At 42.7% G+C, this 20,155-nt stretch overlaps 1 pseudogene; it reads left to right on the forward strand.

Moving 5' to 3' along the window:
• The first annotated feature begins 279 nt into the window (after window positions 1-279).
• LOC146358762 (uncharacterized) lies at window positions 280-9,988 on the forward strand (annotated as a pseudogene).
• Window positions 9,989-20,155: the final 10,167 nt, after the last annotated feature.

Raw genomic sequence — 20,155 nt, forward strand, 5'->3', positions numbered from 1 at the left:
ACGGCTGCCGTTTTGCATAATGCTTACCCACAACTTTGCATAAAATAGTGGCTCGTGGACAAGCAGGAAACCACAAGCTGGCTTGACTTGGCATGGCATGGGCCAACTCAGGCAAGTTAGGGGGTCTGTGAGTTGGCATGTGGGCAGCCAAGCTGGCGACAATGTGCTGAGCTTGCGCCCCAAACCAGATTCCTCCAACACCCCTAGTTAAAGTAAAGTAAAAATCAAGTAAGGCAGCATAAAAATGAGGCTATACCATCTAAAGAGAACAGCCACAAAATGGGTCCAGACTATGTAGCAAATCCAGAGGATGAAGTGAAGTTAGCACCAGAGATGAAAACCAACAGGTAAGTGCATGGTTATGGTGGGCAGGGAAAGAAAGTGGTGGAGATGGCTAAAGAGACAAAAGGCATCTGGCTTAGCAAACCAGCAGGCTGGCAATTTGGCTGAAATCCTGAAAAGTCATGATAAGGGATGGCCAGATCCACTGAACAAGTTAGAACTGTTGAGTAATGGGAAGCGATATGGGCAAACACCCAGTAGTCTATAACTGGTTGTTTGCAAATCACCTGGCAACGTCTGTGCCAGTTGTGGCAGCATCTGACATTGGCTGGCCTGGAACACCTGCACCCCCTGCACTTGGTCATAACTTGCTGCTCTTTTCTCCACCCAGGAATTTTGCTTTTGACAAGTTCTGCCTGTCATGTTCTGTTCTGCTCTATTGGTTGCTAAATACAACTAAACTGAATCTCTTGGAATATATTAAATTCCATTTGTGTCCATTAGATTTGTGTATATTGAGTAGAGCTGAGCCAAAAAAGGAACCTTTTGTCAAAGCTTTGTATGGTGCCTTTCAGTGATTTTTATGAACTCTTCTCAAAGGGGGTGAAAAGTGTTTGTAGAGGTGGATGTGTAGTTAGCAGGGAAGGAATATGTCTCTGTTGCTGAGGCAACTGAGCTGATGCCGCATGTTATGCTTCATTTTGCCAAGGCAGTGACATCACTACCGTTCAGCAAAACATGGAGCATTAGCCCAGTTGCCTTGGAGATGCTGTCTCTTCCCTCCCACAGGCATCCATTCAGAGTCAAGGCATTGTGGTTTTGTGTTCCCTCAGTGATGTCACCATGTGGTCAAATCTATCAGCAGTTATGATGTCATCATGAAGACCATGTGATCTCTGATTGGCTGCAATCACTTATGGAAGGAAGCAATTTTTTAAAAAGTTGCCAAAGCTGCACCAAAGAGGGGAAATCAGTGGCTGAGAATAGTTGTGAACAGCCACAAAATAGGTAGGGCTTTCTCAGAGGAGTTTCATTTCCTTGAAAGTACCACTTTTGCTTCAAAATTGTTCAAGGGCAAAAATGTGGCGCATCCCCCTCTGTGATTCCATTGAGTCTACTTGAGATTTTTTTTCTGAAGCTGAGCACCTTTTCCAGCAGAAATAATAAGATCTCCAGCCAAAATTGGAAACACGGGCATCCAGGTCCAACATCTTGCCAACAGTAATCATGTCATCTACACTTGACTATGCCTCAGCTTCCCTGGCTATGGATCAAGTGATCTCACAGCTCAGCTATTATTCTGCAGTGAATGATACAGTGCAAAATGACTTTAGAGCAATTAAAATGGTGAGTGGAGAAAGAGAAGCCTGTAAATTTAGGTATAAGTGCTCTACAATGAAACATCACCATGCTTGGTACATATCAAATATGTGAACAAGAGAACATAAGAGCCATGCGGAATCAGGCAAAGGGTCCATCTAGTCCAGCATTCTGTTCACACAGTGGCTGACCAGCTGTTGACCAGGAACCCACAAGCAGGACATGATCACAACAGCATCCTCCCGCCCATGTTCCCCAGCAACTGGTGTACATAGGCTCCCTGCCTCTGGTTCCAGAGGTAGCACATAGCCATCAAGATTAGTAGCCACTGATAGCCTTTTCCTCCAAGAATTTGTCTAACCCTCTTTTAAAGCCATCCAAATTGGTGGCCATCACTACATGTTGGCTGGCTTCAACAGGACCACCAACCATACCAGCAGGAAAATCCGCCAGAGCCCCCTGGAACCCATCAGAATCCATTAGCCTCTGTGGGAAGGCCATTTTAAGTCCACAGGGGACATTAGGCTCAGCCCAACAAAAAACGGTGGATAAAATTCATGAAACAATAATTTGGTCACATCTAAGATGAATAAGAATTAGCGGCCCCGGAATTCTGGACCCATGTTAAAAGGGTTGGTTTATTTAGAGAAGCCAGCCCAGGTCAGCCTCCTTTGAAATGATCTTGCTTATCCCTGGTTATGAAAATAAACTGTAGCATCACCCATTTGGGGTCTCAGATTGGAAAGAGGCTTTCTATTAGTTGTGCAGTCTGTGCTTTGCATGTTCAAAAGTTCAGCTTCAACCTCAGCATCTCTAGTTAAAGGAACTCAGACACCAGAAGGTAGGGTGTGTGTGTGTGTGTTGTGCCTGGGGGGATTCCTCAAAATTCTAGCGAGTAAAGCCTGTCAGGGTTGACAATACTAAGGTAGATGGAAAAGTAGTCTGACACAGCACCAGGAAGCTCCTCATTTCCGTAGATGAGCCATAGGGGCTCTTTGTCAGTTTCTGACAGTTCTTCAAGCTGAGATAGATGAAAGAAGTATTAACCCCTCTTGGATGCACTTGTAATTCTGCAGTTTGGTTTGGTTGGGTGGCTGCTTCATGCGCAGGAAGCAGCCCTGTTATCAGTTGGTGAAAATGGACACAAATAAGCTCTGTCTGGGCATGATCCTTCTCCACGTGGGTGCAGCACTATGGGGGGAAGCACTCTGCACACTAGGATAGCACAGCTTTTAATACAGCCCTCGGTTTTTCCCACTTCCCCTCGTCATGCACCAATAGTTAAAATAATGAGAAACAACGGGAAGCCTTGCAGTTACAAAAAGAAATGAGAAATACAATATAGGGAAAATAGGAAATATAAAATGTGGGTAAAAAAAAGGGGGGTTAAAATGAAAAATGACACATAAGAACATAAGACGAGCCCTGCTGGGTCAGACCAAGGGCCCATCTAGTCCAGCATTCTGTTCACACAATGGCCGACCAGCTGCTGATGGGAAACCCACAAGTAGGATGTGAGTGCAACAGCACCCTCCCACCCATGTTCTCCAGCAACTGGTGTACCTAGGCTCACTGCCTCTGATACTGGAGGTAGCATATAGCCACCAGGACTAGTAGACATAATTTCACTTCAGCTGAAGCAGACCATTGGTCCATTTAACCCAGCCTTCCCCAACCTGGCACACTCCAGATGTGTTGGACCACACCTCCCATTATCCTGACCAGCATGTTCTGGGATGATGGGAGTTGTAGTCCAACAGATCTGCAGGGCACCAAGTTGAGGGAGGCAAGCCTAGCCCTTAGTGTCTACTCTGAGCGGCAGTGATGCTCTCCAGGGTTTCAGGCAAGAGGTCTTTCCCAGCCTTGCTACCCAAGATCATTTTAACTGCCAAGGTTTGGAACCAAACCTTCAGTATCTAAAGGATGTGCCCTGCCCTGCCCCTGAGCTACACACTCTCCATAGGTTACAACTGTTATGTGAATTTTATGGCCTATCAGCAGGGTGGGGTTTTTTATGGTCTACAGGTTATCATTCAGCATTTGGTGAAGGAAAGTAAGGGTTCAGAGTACAGAAGCAAGCAAATCAAATGAGAACATGTTGATGGAGTCTGTCATGTTTTCTGGCCTTGATCCCCTTTCAAACTTGGGGGAAGGCACAGATGGGAAGAAGGCACCACTTGGGGGGCCATTGTCCCCCACTCTAGGACTTGCCAGGCCAGAACTCATGGCCCCTTTATGCCTGTAATATTGCGCAGATGGGGCCTTTGCAGCCAGTATGTATGCAATACTTAATTTATGGAAGTTCCCAAGTTGCCACATAGACATAGACAGACAGACAGACAGACAGATGCAAAATGGCGACTGCGGGAGTGACAGGTGCTCACAGATGACTCAGGGTAGGTGCAGGAGGCTTGGGGAGTGTGTGGGGGTGTGCGTGAGCAGGGGCAGCAGCTCAGTGGGCACCCAAATGGGGGGATGTCCATCCATCCCTATTGATGACATATTGGCTTCAATTCCAGGGGGGATCTTTAAAAACATGGCAATTTTCTCCTTCATTTATGACAGACATTTATTTTCTCTTCTATCCATGATATAGGCACAAACAAAATAAAGTAATTGAAATGCAACTGCATATGGGCACATAGTTGATCTAGTGAATTTAAAATCAAAGTAAGAGGTAATTTATGTTAATAAGATCACTGTGGCAAAGAACCTAGCTGCAAATTACTTTGTTATAAGAGCTCCAATTAATTGGATTAATTCTTCATTTAAAAGCAGCCTGTGCAAGACTATAACGAGTGACATATGACCCAGTCTTTTGCAAAAGATAAAATTGTTCCTTCAGTGTTAGAGAAAGAGAAAGAAAGGGAGGAGGTGCACCTCCCTTTTTCCACCTTGTGTCCATCACTGTTCTGTTTTTCAAAAAAGGTGCAGATATTCCACTATTATGTCCTCTTCAATCCTACAATACCTCTAATGCACTGGGGTCCTGCTTTAAATGACCATAATTTCATGGTATGTGATGCATTGACTGCTCTGGACAACCACACTGACTCATCACCAACAAGGCATTCATAACCTACATTCATGTGGCATATGGATCAGTATACATGGTATTCAACTGTATTAACAGCAGTAGATTCAGATGTTCCTGAGAGGCAGCAGAGCAGAAGCACAATGAGTTGTGCCCACTCCCAGAACAAAGACGCAAGACATGTAGTGGGTTAACTCTCAGGCCAGAGATCTGCAACACAAATTATCAGCTGTGTGATCTACCTTGTGACTAGATCATTGCATACATAGTTAAGGAAGATCCTGGCCCTGAAGCAGTGCACTGCCTATTTCTGCCTCATCTGGCCACACCTTGGGTGTTGAGAGAGAGACTCCCAAATCACTACCCACAAGACTATGTGTGTGATCCAGGGAAACCTCAAAGAGGTTCCTTTCTCCTTTACTTGGTCTGAAAGACCGAGTAGCAAGTCTAGTGAGTCCCCCTTTACCATACTGGTGCCTCAGGGTACTCACAGGGACCCTGTCAATAATCTACTTCCCTGCACTGCCATTATGGCCAGCCTACGAAATTATGTATCTACAGTCTCTCATGGTCCACAGGCCCCAAAGCTACCATCTGTTCTCTTACACTACATCATTTACTAGGCAGGCACAGAGTTGATTTGAGGAAGGGCCAATGAAGGGTAGCACAGGCCTTTATAGCCCCCTCTGGTGCTGTCCCGGCCGGCTTCTGTGTGGATGCGATATGGCTTCCCTCTGAGGCAGGCACAACGGTGCCCCCACCCCACATTCCTGCTTCACATTACGAGGTTGTACATTCTCTTCAGTGGAGTTCCAGAAAGGACTGAGCCACAACTTCTAACATTTTTTTGTGGGTGTTGAAAAGTACCTCTTATTTCCAGCAATTTTTTACACTCTCTGTGAATATGCTGACATTGCTTTGATGCCTTTTGTCATCCTTCCTCCCTTATACCTACTTCTTATCATTTTTCTTTATAATCTGCCTTCACCATCCTCAGTTTCATATGACCTCTCTGACCTTTAAACTGCCTGGCCATGGTGACCAATGTGATTTTGTCAATGATGTCAAGCCACTATTCCTCATGTCATGGATGCCTGTAAAGAAAATTATATGGGCTACTACAGCCAATTGGATTAAACGGCAGGGAAGACAATTGAGACATTGAGGACAAAGAAGAAAAAAATATGTGAGGAAGTAGCAGTCAAAAAAACAGAAAGGGGCTGAACAGCACCATAACAATGTGAGTGTTCAACAGGGTGGATATTTTTCCAATAATCAGTTTTGGTGCATCGTATATGCTAATTTTGAAGTGAATGTCTATATTAATGAATATTTAGCATAGTCATAGTTTAAATGCACAGACACAAAAATATGCAGGCTATGCGTTTGTGAGCTTTATGTTACACCAGAAATGCAGAAAGCGCAATAAGTTTGTACTTGCACTTCCCACCCTGCTTCTATAGAATGTGCAAAGTCACTCAGTAGCTGGTCATTTGTGGGAAGCTTCTGTGCTTTGTGGTGTGTGGGCGCATCTCCACATAATGTATGAGCTAATAAACATAAACTTTCAATTAGGTTTTTACGACTTCTTGATAAAACCCCATGTGCTCGTTTTGTGGACCTTACACCTCTGACAGAATTAAGGGCACCTGCTCAAATGCCTTGTTTATTGTTAATATTGCAAGACTTCATTTATGGGTGTTATGGTCTGTTACCCAATTTTAATAGTGGCCAATGTCTGATACGTACTTTTTCTTGTTTATGGCAGTAGATTGTTATGGAGCAAAGGAAACAGGGAATGCACAGTGGTCTCACCTAACTGCAGGGAATGGGTAACATCAACAGTATTCCCTCTCATGCTGAATTTGGCATTCAGTGATGCTCCGTTAAAAGCTTCTTCTGTACTTATACAGCAATAAGACTGGAAGGAGCAAAGATTTACCAACACGTTTCAGGTTGAATTTAGCTATTTAAAAATTAGGAGCATAATTCCATGCTGCCTCGTGTGTTGTACTATTGACATCTGTTGACAAATGAGTCCTTCACAAACAGCCATTGGCTCTACCTTTTAAAATGCATTTTTGTGAGTTGTCTCACTACAACAAAAAAGAAGAGAAAACAAAGCTTCTTTGCAAGGATAGTAGACTCTCTGCAAATAGAAGCAACTGAAAGAACGCAACAAAAATGGTCAGATCCTCAGTCCCTGGAAAAAGTCACTAGCTGCTTTTGAGGAAGCTGTGATTTCTCCATCATTTCCCTCATCTATAAAATGGGTTTCATAATGACCTGACTTTTCTTGTTGTGTGAGGGCAGCAGAGATTAAGAACGAGCAGCTGTCGCGCTTTCTGTTGTTCTGTATGTTGTCTTGGGCTTGTATTCCACTCTATCCGTATTCGGGTTTAACTTCAAGAACATCTAACATCAATTTAGGAAATTTCACAAGTTGGCACAGTTTTCCATTTGTAACTTTTTTGCTCTTTACAGGTTAAGACAATAAGGATCACATATGCACACTGACTAAACACTGCTCAAAAAAGAAATTTTGATGTGATGTTGCCATCACCTCAAGATTCCTTTTTGGGTGCAGTCATATATGCTCCAACAAATTATTAACCTGGAATGATGATGATAACAAACTGAAAACTGTCAAACTACTGCACATTTGCAAATTCCAAAATTAATTTTTGAAATTTTCAATGCTAAGCCAGAATGTAGATAGAATGGAATGCAAGGCAGAGCCAACACAGAGAGCGATAAGAGAAAAGACTAGCTGACAGTTGCTCTAACTTCGCAACTTTGTAAGTGTCATCCCAGCTATCTCCACAATAAGAAAACACAGATCATTATGAGTCTCATGTTACAGGCTCGTGCCTGTTACTTCATTAAGAAACAGTAAGGAAACGACAACAAGAAGACATGAACTGAAAACTCTCCATGCTCGGTGGAAGTCCAGAACTCAATGAATTCCAGAAATCAAAGAGTTAAGCTAACACATCTCAGAAACCCAAAGTATGGGAGACATTCATTTGGGGAGAATTTCATAAGCGCCCCTAGTTGGGACTATGAAATGCCTGTTGCACACCAAAGTTGCACACCCTTTAGAAGTGGTGTGCATGCAAACATAGTAGAATTATGTGATAATGAGGTGGTAGAATGGACTGCGCTGCGTCAGACAGCAGGTGGTAGATCATACACTCCCCTACATAAGAATACCAAACAACTCCTTGGAAGGAGAAAACAGAATGTGATGGGAATGAAGTGCTAGAGCTCCAAGCTGGTTGTTTGCAGGTGGTGGACTATATTTGGGAGTATTCCTGCATGTAAATTCTCTACTTACGCAAAAGAAGTAAGAAACTCTAGCACATTAAGAAAAAAACCCTAGCACATTAAGGAGAAAGTTTGAAGGTCCAGCTATGCTGGTTTTAAGAATATAACAAGAGCTGTCCTGGATCAGACCCTTTAATCTAGCATCTTGTTCCCCACCATAGCCAAGCGGATGTCTCCAGGAAGCTCACAAGAAGGGCTTGAAGGCAACAGCCCTTCCCCTGGCAACAGGACTTCAGTGGCTTAGACCTCCCGAACAGAGAGCTCCCACATAGCCATCAATTGGGACTTCATGATTCACGTCTACTCAGAAGTAGGTCCCAATGGGGCTTACTCCCAGTGTGTATAGGGATTTCAGCCTTAGTCACTATGCAGCATTAACTTGTGTATTGTTAGCAATTCCAAGCCACACAGGAACATTTACCATATTCCTGTGCAGACTTACCTATAAGTCTAAACTCTGGCTTGGCCAAGGGTTATCTTATCTACGGTTGATCAAGGATTGGTTCTTCAACATCTTGTTGAGAAATATTCTTCCAGCAGCGGAGCTCTATATGTAGCCTTCATTGATTTTAAGTCAGCTTTTGACTTCATTTCAAGGGATAGATTATGGGAAAAATTTGAGGCCACAAATATTGATCGGCAGCTGCTAGCACTCATCTGTAGCCTTTATGAAAACACCCGTGTGACGATAAGATGCAGTCGTGCGGGTCATTTCTCTGGGCCCATACCAACTTTTAATGGAGTTTAACGGGTGTATTCTAGCTCCTACCCTGTTTAACTTTTATATTAACTCCTTGGTGAAAGATTTAGCCAAAATAAATTCCCACCCTCCCAAGCTGGCAAATAGATCTTTATCAATACTTCTTTATGCAGATGACGCAGTACTCTTGTCACTAACAAGTATTGGTTTGAGAAACCTCCTAAGGGCACTCGATATCTATTGCAAAAAAGAACGCCTAGTAATTAATTACACCAAGTCTAAGGTTGTTGTCTTCACCAAGAGAAGAATCAAACACAGATGGCAGATAAATGAGCACCCTACTGAACAGGCTGCAACATAGAGATATCTGGGTGTAACTTTCCATTCATCCGGCTCTTGGAGAACTCAAATAACCAATGCTACAGATAATGCCCAGAGGAGTATAAAGGCACTCCTTTGCTTTTTTTACACCAAAGGGGGACAGCATATCCCATCAGTCATTCAGGTATTTACAGCCAAGGCCATAGCTCAGATGCTGTACGGTTCGCAGATATGTGCTTATGGCAATTATTTATGCCCCATTTGAAATCATACAAACTAAATTTTTGAGAGCCATATTTGGAGTCCCGAGTTGTGTGCCCAATGCAATTTTATTATAAGAAGTAGGGCTAATTTCTGTAGAAGCTCGTGCATGGGTTTATAAGATAAATCTTTGGTTGAAGATTATTTTCTTTCCTGTAGGATTGGCCCCATTAACTTTAATTGATGGCTTTCAGACAAAATGGATAAGGCCATGCAATGAGAAGTTACGAAATCTGGGATTCTCCACTAATGCCCTTATAGCTCTCGGAAACGAAAAAGCCAAAGTTACTATCTGTCAGCGAATTTGGGATATTGAATTGCAAAAGCGTTTAGGTTTGGCCATACTATACCCTGATTTCAGGGACAATGGGAGGGCCCTCTTGCCTGCAAATTATTTGTCAAATCTGATTATTCCCAAATCCAGAAAGGCTTTTACATTGGCCAGATTCAGTGTTTTGCCATCTGCACTCTTGGAAGGCAGATTTAAGAGGGTCCCATATCAAGAATGCTTATGCCCTTGTGAAGCAGGGGAAATTGAGACAGTTGGACATGTTTTATTTTATTGTTCTTTTTATCATGATCTTCAATGCACTTTTATTACCCTGATTTTACCACAAATCCCTGGCAGATCTGTTTTATCTTACTTATCATATTTTTTATCTGATCAGAATCCCCATGTAACAGCAAAAGCGGCCAGTTTTTGTGCAGCTGCTATTGCTTGCCGGAGGGTGCTGACAAAATAATATTATTTTAACATTATTTTAACATTGAAGTATTTTTATACTGGGATTGTATGTTTTTAATCATGTTGTCTTGTGTTTATGTGGTCTGACAGCACAAGTTTTGTGTGTTTGTTATTATTTACGCACTGGTCTTGGAACAAAATAAAATATTCTACCATATTGGGTCTGCCTCAGAATATGTATGTATTTAATGCTCATTGCACTGATTATCCAGTCAACACTCTCCATTTCTATTTCCATACACAGACAGAAGTGGCTTGTGGTAGTCACCGCATGGTTTTAGAATGAAATGCAAAAGCGCCTCCCTAGGAAAAGGGTTTCTGCACTTCTCACTCCTGCCAATTGTTTTTCCATCTCTGCAGTGATATTTCCACCACCACTGATCGCAGAAATGGATTTGACGCCCACTGATCACCTATAATAAACGTGTATGTCTTCCTGTCACAGTCAATGTCAGCAGGACTTCTTCATGAGTGAGTTCATCTGGCTCACTTGCGTAATTGTGAAAAGGCTTAAGGAAAAGGCTTGCCCACATAAACAATATTGCTGTGCTGTGCTAGCAAGCCTTGGAAATGAATATCGGTTGCTTAAAATATTTTTTCAAAACAAAACAAAAAACCCTGCTGGAATGGCATGTCAGAAAATCAGAAATAAAAAATTCATAACCACCCCTCTGGGCTACAAGAACTGCTGCTTATTGTATTTACTGAGCTGCTGCTTGGGAGCCTGGAGGCTGGAATTCACACCGATCCACTCATAAAATAAACTAGATCAACGCTGCACAGATTAGGGCAAAAGGCACACAGCAACACTGGCTCTGCCTGCACAGATCGCAGCATAAAGACAACAACCTCAGCTGTGTGAGTGTGTTAAATGCAATTTCTTAAGCAGCAATAAACACTTTACTCTTTCTTGCTGTGCTGTTTCCTTTCTCCCCACCTGTTCTCCTCTGCCAAATTTTGCTGGCTCAATCTGTTCTTCTGAGGAATCAACAATTTGAGCTGAACCCCTCAGGGTAGCAATATTCCACCCCAAACAGTAGTATCTCAGAATGTCTTCTGACACCGATTCTTCATAAAAGCACAATTTTCTTTATTTAGCAGCAGTTGCAATGGAAAATGGTAATACCATACAACTGCTTGGTGAGCTATTTAATCCATTTTCATTCTTAAAAGAAATAACTAATTAATTAATGCAGAAAACTATTATTGAATCCAACCATGGATTTGTGCCAGCCACATATTTGTGAAATATGTAACAAATAACCATATAAAAATTAGTAATATTTCTTTGAGGTTCAGTGCAAGGATATTGGACTAGTCACCAGCTTCCATGCAAAGCTCCACACACAATGAAAAATTATCAATTCTATATTGCAGTCAGAAGTAATAACGAAACTTAAGATTTTTACTCCTTGAAGATTTGGGTTACATATGAGCTTCTAGGACTAATCGGTGGAAGCAGTGGCATAAGATCTCTGACTAGTCACCCTAGGAGAGGGTGAGAAAGCAGAGGGGGAAAAATACTTGTTTAGTGTCTTAGTGAGAGTAACATTTAAGCTACAGAATGCTCATATAGCAAAATTTCTGTATGAATACTACACTCACCGTAATGAGATTTTGGATTCTGATTGTTTTTCTTCTTGTTTTAATTTTTGTGGTCCTAACCATTCTGTTAACTGCCCAGAGAACATCGGAAATTGGGCAATATATACATTTTGTTATTAAATAAATAAATACAAATATATACAGACAGTGAGAATTATATAGGGAGAGTTATACACTTCAGTTAAGCAATTCACTACCTGCAATCTGAAGTGGTGTAGTTCTAGGACAGCTGTACCACTATAATGCGATAGATAGATAGATAGATAGATAGATAGATAGATAGATAGATAGATAGATTCTCATTCTGCTATTAGTGGCAGTTATGGACACTGAACCTCTATTTTCTGTGACAGCATTATCAAATCATTCTTAGAGAAATTTGCTCCCTGTGGCCTCTGGGGAAAGGTCCCTTAGCTTTAACAAATACCAGCTCTGAGTTAGAATTTGGAGCAAAGTTTCAGGACAGGTTGAATTGGTTTATATTTTCTCTGTACTCATTCACCCATTCCTAGCCATGATAGGAATGAAATAAACTCAACACACTATATTATCTTACAAGTCATTGGAGCTATAAATTGCCTTTAAATCCGAGGGCTAGCCTTTCCTTCTCACCACATTCAGTCTTCTTGTTGTGTTGCAAACGATGGATGGGAAAACTGCACTGGCTCAGTTTTTAATTTAGAGGCATGAATATCTTAAATAAAGCTATGAACCACAGCTCGTCTCATGTCAAGTTGTCATTTTCACACTGACTTCGCAGAAGCTCCAAATGTTCCAATTGCTTTCCTCACCCACTCGCCCCGCAAAAGGGCCTAAACACAGGCTGCAAGGTACACAGGATTATTGCCCACCAAGGGCCAAACTAGAAGCTATTCGTCACATAACTAGCCCTGCCATGTAAACATTAAAAAAAAAAAAAAAGCTAGCAGGAGGGGACACTTCCCCGTAGTATGGGGGTTAACCCATTGCTCCTGCTGTGGCCCAGATCTCTCTCATAGACACACCTGTCATTAGTTTGTATTCTAATGGAAATTAGGGCAAAACTAGATGTTACTGAGAATACTCTTCCAAAATTTATTTCTTAATAATATGTACACATGGGAGGGTGCAACTGAATGTGGAAGAGTGGAGACAAATGGGAAGGGACGCTTAACCCTTTTCCATTCCACCATTTTCCCACTCAGAATTGCCCTCCACCCACTCAAGCTGCTTTTCCACCCACAGGGGTAAACTACATGTGTCTGCCTCATTCCCCCACCCCCCCATGGGTGAAGAGGTGGGGGGGAGCAATTTTGAATCTAAAAACAGCTGAAGAGGAAAGCATTAAGCAGCCGTTCCTTCTCCATTCTTCCCCAGGAACTGAAGGGGGGTATGAGGTGAGACAGGATCCACAGGCGTGTGACAGAATCCATGCTCTGCATGTGGAAAGTTCCCAGATCAATTCCCTGATCTTCTCCACTTAAAGGACTGGGAAAGACCCCAGCCTGAGTTGAGCCAGATAGTCCTGGGCCAGTCTGATCCAGTATACGGCAGCTTCATGCATTCCTGAGTGCCTCTTCCAGGGTACTTTAATTGGAAAGTTGTACAATTCAAATTCACATTCCCCCACACACACTTCAACTGTTGTCATAGTTTTCCTTGGTGCCAGACAGTGCATTCCAGAATGATCGTGAGCATATAGCAGTGGTTTGGAACCTCTTTCAGACCAAGGACTGAATGCAATGTTGGACAGGCTCTTGGGGAGCGCTTTCCAATGGTGGATGGAGCCAAGAGCAAAACTGGGGGGGGGACCACCCCAAAATGCCAGCATATTTTAGCTTAAACCTTCTAGGGCCAGTAACAAAGCCCTAGAAAAGGCATTTCAACCTTTTATAATGAGAAAAACAACTGCGCAGTGGGTGGTTGGGGGGAAGGGGGGTATCTGAGGAACACTGGAGGGCCAGACTGGGACCCCAGGAGGTCCGGATTTGGCCCACAAGCCTGAAGTTTCTCACCCCGGTTATATAGCCCCTACACCCAAAAGTGAGCTGCCATATAGCAGCAGCACAACAGGTGCTTTCTTAAAAGGAGTAGACCCATTTTTGTCCATACAACTCAACTACACCAGCTCAGTTTTTCTTGTTTTGGAACAATAGTACTGTCATTAAAGCCACAAGCCATAGCTCAGACCACACTGGGCAGCTGTTTCCATGCACACTTTTTCATGGAAACCGCACATTTCTCCATTGTTTTTTGTTCGTTTGTTTTTTCCTCCCAAAAGACAGGATGTGGGGCATAGTATTAATATTAACCATGTCTGCTAAGAGCGTGGATTTGAAATTAGGTACAAACTAGGTATCAAATGTGTGGAACAGTCTCCCAACATTTATTTTTTAATGAAAAACCGCTGTCAGAGCTTGCTGTGGGGAGGTGGCGGCGGGAGGGCACGTCTGGCTTCTACTGAAGATCTGTTTAGGAAGAAGGGTTAAAAAAAAGTGGCATGGCTATTCACACTACAAAGTTGCAAACACTAATGTTAAGACTTCTATCTATCCAAATTGTATAAAATTGATGAATGATGGATTTTTTAAAAAGTGTGCATATTAAATTTCAAATCCTGTGAAAATTTTGCTACACCCCTAGTTTAATTTAGCTAGGCAAAACTATAATTTTACATCAATACATGGAAGTCTATGCTTATTTGATTGGTCTCGTGAGAATGTTCAATGTTATATGCAGACACTGTGTTTATACTGTGTAAAGACAAAGATCGCTCAGAATTTAGTTTAAACATTTCTTCAGGTTCTTCATTCTCTGTTATTTGCCAGGAAGAAAAAACTTTAAATGTCGAACTAACATGATAAAGAGAAATAAATTGCTATTTTTTCCCTACCACCTTTTCTACATTTTTAGCTAAGAGCAGGAGAGTACATTCGAAGGTACAGCATTCAAATTTGCATCCCACTTAAAGTAATCACAGTTGCATTTGGGTGCACATTCAAATCTACATCCAATTTATGCCCACATTTCCTAAAAGCAAGGATATCTGAGCCAGAGTTTCTGAAACCATGGGGTAGAAAAGTGGAAAAATGCACAGAAATTAGGGATGCTTGAGGAATTTTCTATTTATTAATCCCAATACAAAGTGATCTGATCTGAATGAGCCTAATGCATTAAAGTATGGATTGGATCTTGGCTAGTTTTTGCTCTTCCCAATGTTCCAACACAATTCTTGTCACATATCATTTTGAGAGAAAGACATTTAGAAAGGTATGTTCTGAGAGAAAATACATATATTTAAAAGTGAATTTTGTGTGTGGTTTTCTTTTTAAAAAAATGCTAACATTAATGTGGAACAGACTTATGGGGGAACAAAGCAAAAGCAACACAGACCAGAAAGAGAAATAAAAATAAAAGGGCTGGTTTCTCTGAACAAGGTAGGGAGAAAGGCAGGTATTTAAATAACTACATTTCCAACCAGTAGATACCTTCCATTTGTTTCTCTCTTGCTTAAGATTCAATAAACCAAAGAGTTCATGGTGAAAGTGGAAATAAACTTTTCCTTACATGTTTAAAATAAAATAAAGAGAACCAAGAAAAATAATATCCAGCCCTTGAATGCCACATCTGATTAAATGTTGCACAGTGCACTGCTCTGACGTGATCGCGTATGTGAACCTATTTCTCAGAACTCAATCTTATTTTAGAAGTTAAGTCATGATATGGCTTTTCTTTGTTTTTCTCCCAAACGTAGAGAATGAGGTTGGAAGCGAGGGGAACCATTTGATAGTCTCTGGCTTAACATGATAATCAACTTATTGACGCTTCCTATATTTGTCCATTACTCAACCTGCAAAACCACATAATTAAAATAATTATTCTATGATTGATGCCCATAAAATATGAATACACTTATAAAATATTAAACCTGTTTCAATGTCCTGGTCTACTGGAAACATGAAGATCAATGAATCTCGAAGTGTTTTAGATTCCTCTCTTCCCTGCTGCTATTGAATGTGTCATGCCCCAACCAATCACCTCCAAACAGAAGTGTCTAAAAACTCAGTCTATACCTTTCACTGTATATTAAAAAAGCTTCACAGGCAAGGAAGGCATGCATTTTATCCTAATATAAATTTCAGCTGGGGTACATGTTTATCAATTGCTGTCTGAATGTGTGAGAGGATGAAGAGAACAAGCGATATGCAAAATGTTTTGGCTGCTACTTTTTAGCTAGGTAGAATGAGAGGAAGGGCAGACATGTTATTTAAATGTACAACTTGATGCCATGTACGTTCACTCAGTAAGTAAGTTGCACTGTGTTCAGTGGAGGCTAGTCCCAATTAGGGATGTTGGAGAAATCCTCCACGGACCCCAATGAGGCTGGATTCTATTGAATTTGGCCCCCGAAGTCCACGGAGGATCGGATCTCCTACCTGCACCTCCAGGAGGAATCCCTGCCAGCTGGATCCTCCGCAACAGCCAGCTCCGGAGTGCCAGAGATATGGCCACCATTGCCATATCACTAGCTGGGAGGATTTACTGTGGATGCAAATGGCGTCCGGGACACCATTTGTGGCCATAAAGGCCTTAGTTTAAGGTAAATGCAGCCATTTACGGCTGCACCTTCCTTAAACTAAGGCCTTTACGGCCACAAATGGCATCCTGGATGCCATTTGTGTCTGTGCTTTTCATTAACATGATAGGCTACTCAAATATTTGCATAGCTATCACGTTAATTAAAAGCACGGACGCAAGCCATTTGCATCCCCGGATGCCATTTGCGTCCGCAGTCAGTAGTCCCCTTCAGCCAGCGATATGGCATGGCGGCCGTATCGCTGGCACTTGGGATCCGGCCGGCGGCTCCATGGAATTGCCACAGAGCAGAGCCGGCTGATGAGGATTCTGGGGGGGAGGAACGGATTGCCTCCCCCCCACGGACCCCCCCCTGGAATGGCAGGTAAGCGTTCTGCCCATCCCTACTCCCAAGTGGGTCTGCATGGACTGGAACTTCAGTCCTCTCCAATTAGGGATGTGTGTGAGAAATTCATTCCATCAAGACTTTATTTTTACAGATTTACACAATTCCCACCTCTTAGACCTGAATGTGGATCCAAACACAATTTGTGGTTAGAAAACCATACATTTCTGAGCTTGCAGTGCATTCCGCCAAAAAAAAAAAAAAAATGCATCTGACAAAATGCGGACACTTGAAAAATGCACCAGAAAATGCATACATTTCTAAAACATGCCAAACACACTTTAGTCAATGGGTGCATGCATACCAAGCTGCATTCATTTAAAAATGCACATTAAGATGTGTACATCAATGCATACATTACAAAAAATGTGTATGAATTTAGGTTGTGTGGAGAGAGAATGGAATGAAGTTGATCTCAAAAAACCAACAATCTCAGCGAGATCTGTCCATCCGTATCTCCTATAAGCAATTACTAAATATTTTTAAGACTGGCTCTAAAATTAGAAATCTAGAGATCATCAAGATCTGAGACAAGTAACCTGTTCAGGTGCTTAGCATGCAGGCTCTAAACGTGAGGATAGGGAGTGGGTACAAGCTCACTAGCTCTGCCCCCCCCCCCGCTGTTCTTTCGTTTAATTTCAGTTATTGTATTTCTATACTGTCCCATAGCCAAAGCTCTCTGGGTAGTTCACAAAAAAACTCACTCATGAAGAGGGTGACTGGGCAGTGGGGAGACTCTTTTATCTGTGGAGGCTCTCCCTAAGACTTAGAACTCTGGAAAATCAGGGTTCTAGATCACATGGAGTCTCCACGTACACAGAAGGCTCCCCACTGGAGACATATATGGAGGGTGAGAACAGCAATGGGGGGGGCATAGCTAGCATGATCATCCCCACTCCCCCTCCTTCTGTGTAGACTCCAACTGCTTTTCAAACACCTGAAGAGGTGTCATCAAGCAATAAAGGGTGCAATGCAGCATATAAGCTTCCTTTTTATCTCACTGCTAGGAACTTTGCAGGTTTCTTAGCCTTCAGCAGATCTTCCTGACACCTGTTCAAACTAGGGATGTACAAAAGTCACTTACCTTTTCGCGGATGTGATTCGTGGTGGGGGGAGAGGCGCTCCGTCCCTCCACCCGGAATCCTCGACGGGGGGGGAGGCGATCCGGTCCTCCCCCCCCCCGGAATCTGCTCTGCTCCATGGTAGCTTCACAGAGCAGCCGGCCAGGGCCGTCCGCAGCCGGAGTTCCGGCCACAGACTGGCTGCTGCGGACGCAAATGGCAGCCGCCGTAGCAGCCGCCATTTGCGTCCAGCCAGGCTGCCATGATAGGCTACGTAAGTATTTACGTAGCCTATCACGGCAGGCAAAAAAACCCAAAAACACAGCGTACGCAAATGATGGCGGCCGCCATTTGCGTTCCCTATTTTTAGCCGTTTTAGCCTAGGGAAATATTTACATAGGCTATTATGGCAAAAAAAGGGGGGGAACGCAAATAGCGTAGTGGGCGCTATTTGCATTACTTTCCCCCCACCATTTTAGCCTACGCAAATATTTACGTAAGCTACTACGGTGAAAAAAAAGGAACGCAAATAGTGCCCACTACGCTATTTGCGTTCCCCTTTTTTTCCGCTGTAATAGCCTACGTAAATATTTATGTAGGCTAAAACGGCTAAAAATAGGGAATGCAAATGGCGGCCGCCATAGCCACCATTTGCGTTTTTTTTGGGTTTTTTTGCTTGCCATGATAGGCTATGTAAATACTTACGTAGCCTATCACGGCAAACAGCAAACGCAACTGGCGGCCACAGCAGCCAGTCGAAAAACCAGCCGCCGCTGCCGCCACCAGAGCCACCGCGGCCGGAACATCCGCCCCAGGTACGCTTCATCCCGGGGGGGGGATCTGCAGGGGCACGGGGGGGGGGGAGGCCACTCTGCCACGGATTTCAGGGAGCCGAATGCCAGTGCATTCGGCCTCACTGAAATCCATGGCGGAATTCTCCGCCATCCTTAGTTCAAACACAGCTCCACAACTATGATACCTGGGATCTTTAAAAGCCAATTTCTGTGCCAGGGTCAATGCTGCATATGACAGACCGTATGACCATAGGATAGGAATATAGCAGACATTTAATTCTGGAATTTCCTTCTGAAACTTTTATATAACTCAACAGCACAAAACTTGACTAAACAATTTTGTTTCACGTCTCAGCACCTCCTGCCCAAAGTATAAAGAAAAGAAACAGCAAGTTATATGTTAATAAGAGGTTATGGGTGTTGGCAGGAGGGAAGAAGAGCAGGAGAATAATATGTGGGGAAGGACTAAGGCTAGATCAACATATTTCGCTATTCTGCAGAATAGTGATCTGTCTGTATATCATCCTAGCAGGAAATACACACACACACATACACACACACCAACACACACACACACATACACATGATTTCTTACATATTTAAGAAACTGTGAATAGTGTTTTGTTTTCAAGAATTCCAACCTTCAGTCCTCCACTTCTAATGTAACCACATCACTGCCAGCATTTGGTTAATCTTACTCATTTCATTAATAATTTCCCTTGAAGTTTGCAAGGGCAGAGAGAGGAAGGAAAGGAAATAAATAATCCAGGTAACTTCCATCAATATTTGTTTTTTCCAAATGCAAAGGTTTCTTCCTAGCATGAAAATGACCAATATCAAAATAAACAAGTTACCAAAAGTTGAAATAAACAATGTCTTCCTATTTTAAAAGCTCACATTGCTGGGTTTGGGAAGGGAGAGGTAATTTAAAGTAAATTAACAGGTGATGGGCCCGGGCCTATGTACAGTCCTGCCTGTGTAAGAGCAAGTAAGTTTGTATGGGATTGGGGCCAGTTGCACTGCATGGGAATGGTAATTTAATCTTTCCTTTTAGGGATAAAATTACTAAAGCATGCAAAGTTAGTGTCTTTGATACTCCCTATATAGCTATGTTCACCTGCACTTGTCTGAGAGCAAACTATCCTAAAATCTAGAACTTCATTCACTGGTCTCCTTTGACTAGCTGGTATGGTTCCCTAGGATCAGTGCTGGCCTTAATCAGTGCTGGCATCAGTGCTGATAAAGGGCCCCACTGGTGCTGACTGGGCACCCTCTGCTATCCCTCCCCCTCGATGCACGCTGCTGCTTGGATGGCCCTCACCCCCTCTCCTCTGGGCAAGCTTGCCCAGTGGTAGGGATGGGCAAGAAATTTGTTTCAGTTTGGTTTTGATAAGAATTTACCAAATTCCACAAAGTTCTCCAGATTCAGGACAAAAAGACCTTGAGATTAAAAAGAAATTGAAACGGACAGATTCATCCCAGACCTTTGAGTGCTTTGCTCTTAAAAGCCTGGCTTTGAATCCCTGTGTATACAGCCATGATAGTGGGGTTGAATTAGGGTTGCCACCGCTTTTTTTTCCAATGGGCTCCTGATCTTTAACACCTACTTGGCAGGTACAACATGGTCCTCTCCACGCTAGGAAATTCGGCCCATAGGTGAGAATTTCACATCAGTTCTTTTTTTTTTTATAAGCCCATAGGTGAGAATTTCACATCAGTTCTTTTTTTTATAAGAACTTACAAAA

This window comes from Heloderma suspectum, chromosome 1, assembly GCF_057233095.1.
Source record: "Heloderma suspectum isolate Gila_16-S chromosome 1, 16-S_ref, whole genome shotgun sequence".
Lineage (NCBI taxonomy): Eukaryota > Metazoa > Chordata > Lepidosauria > Squamata > Helodermatidae > Heloderma > Heloderma suspectum.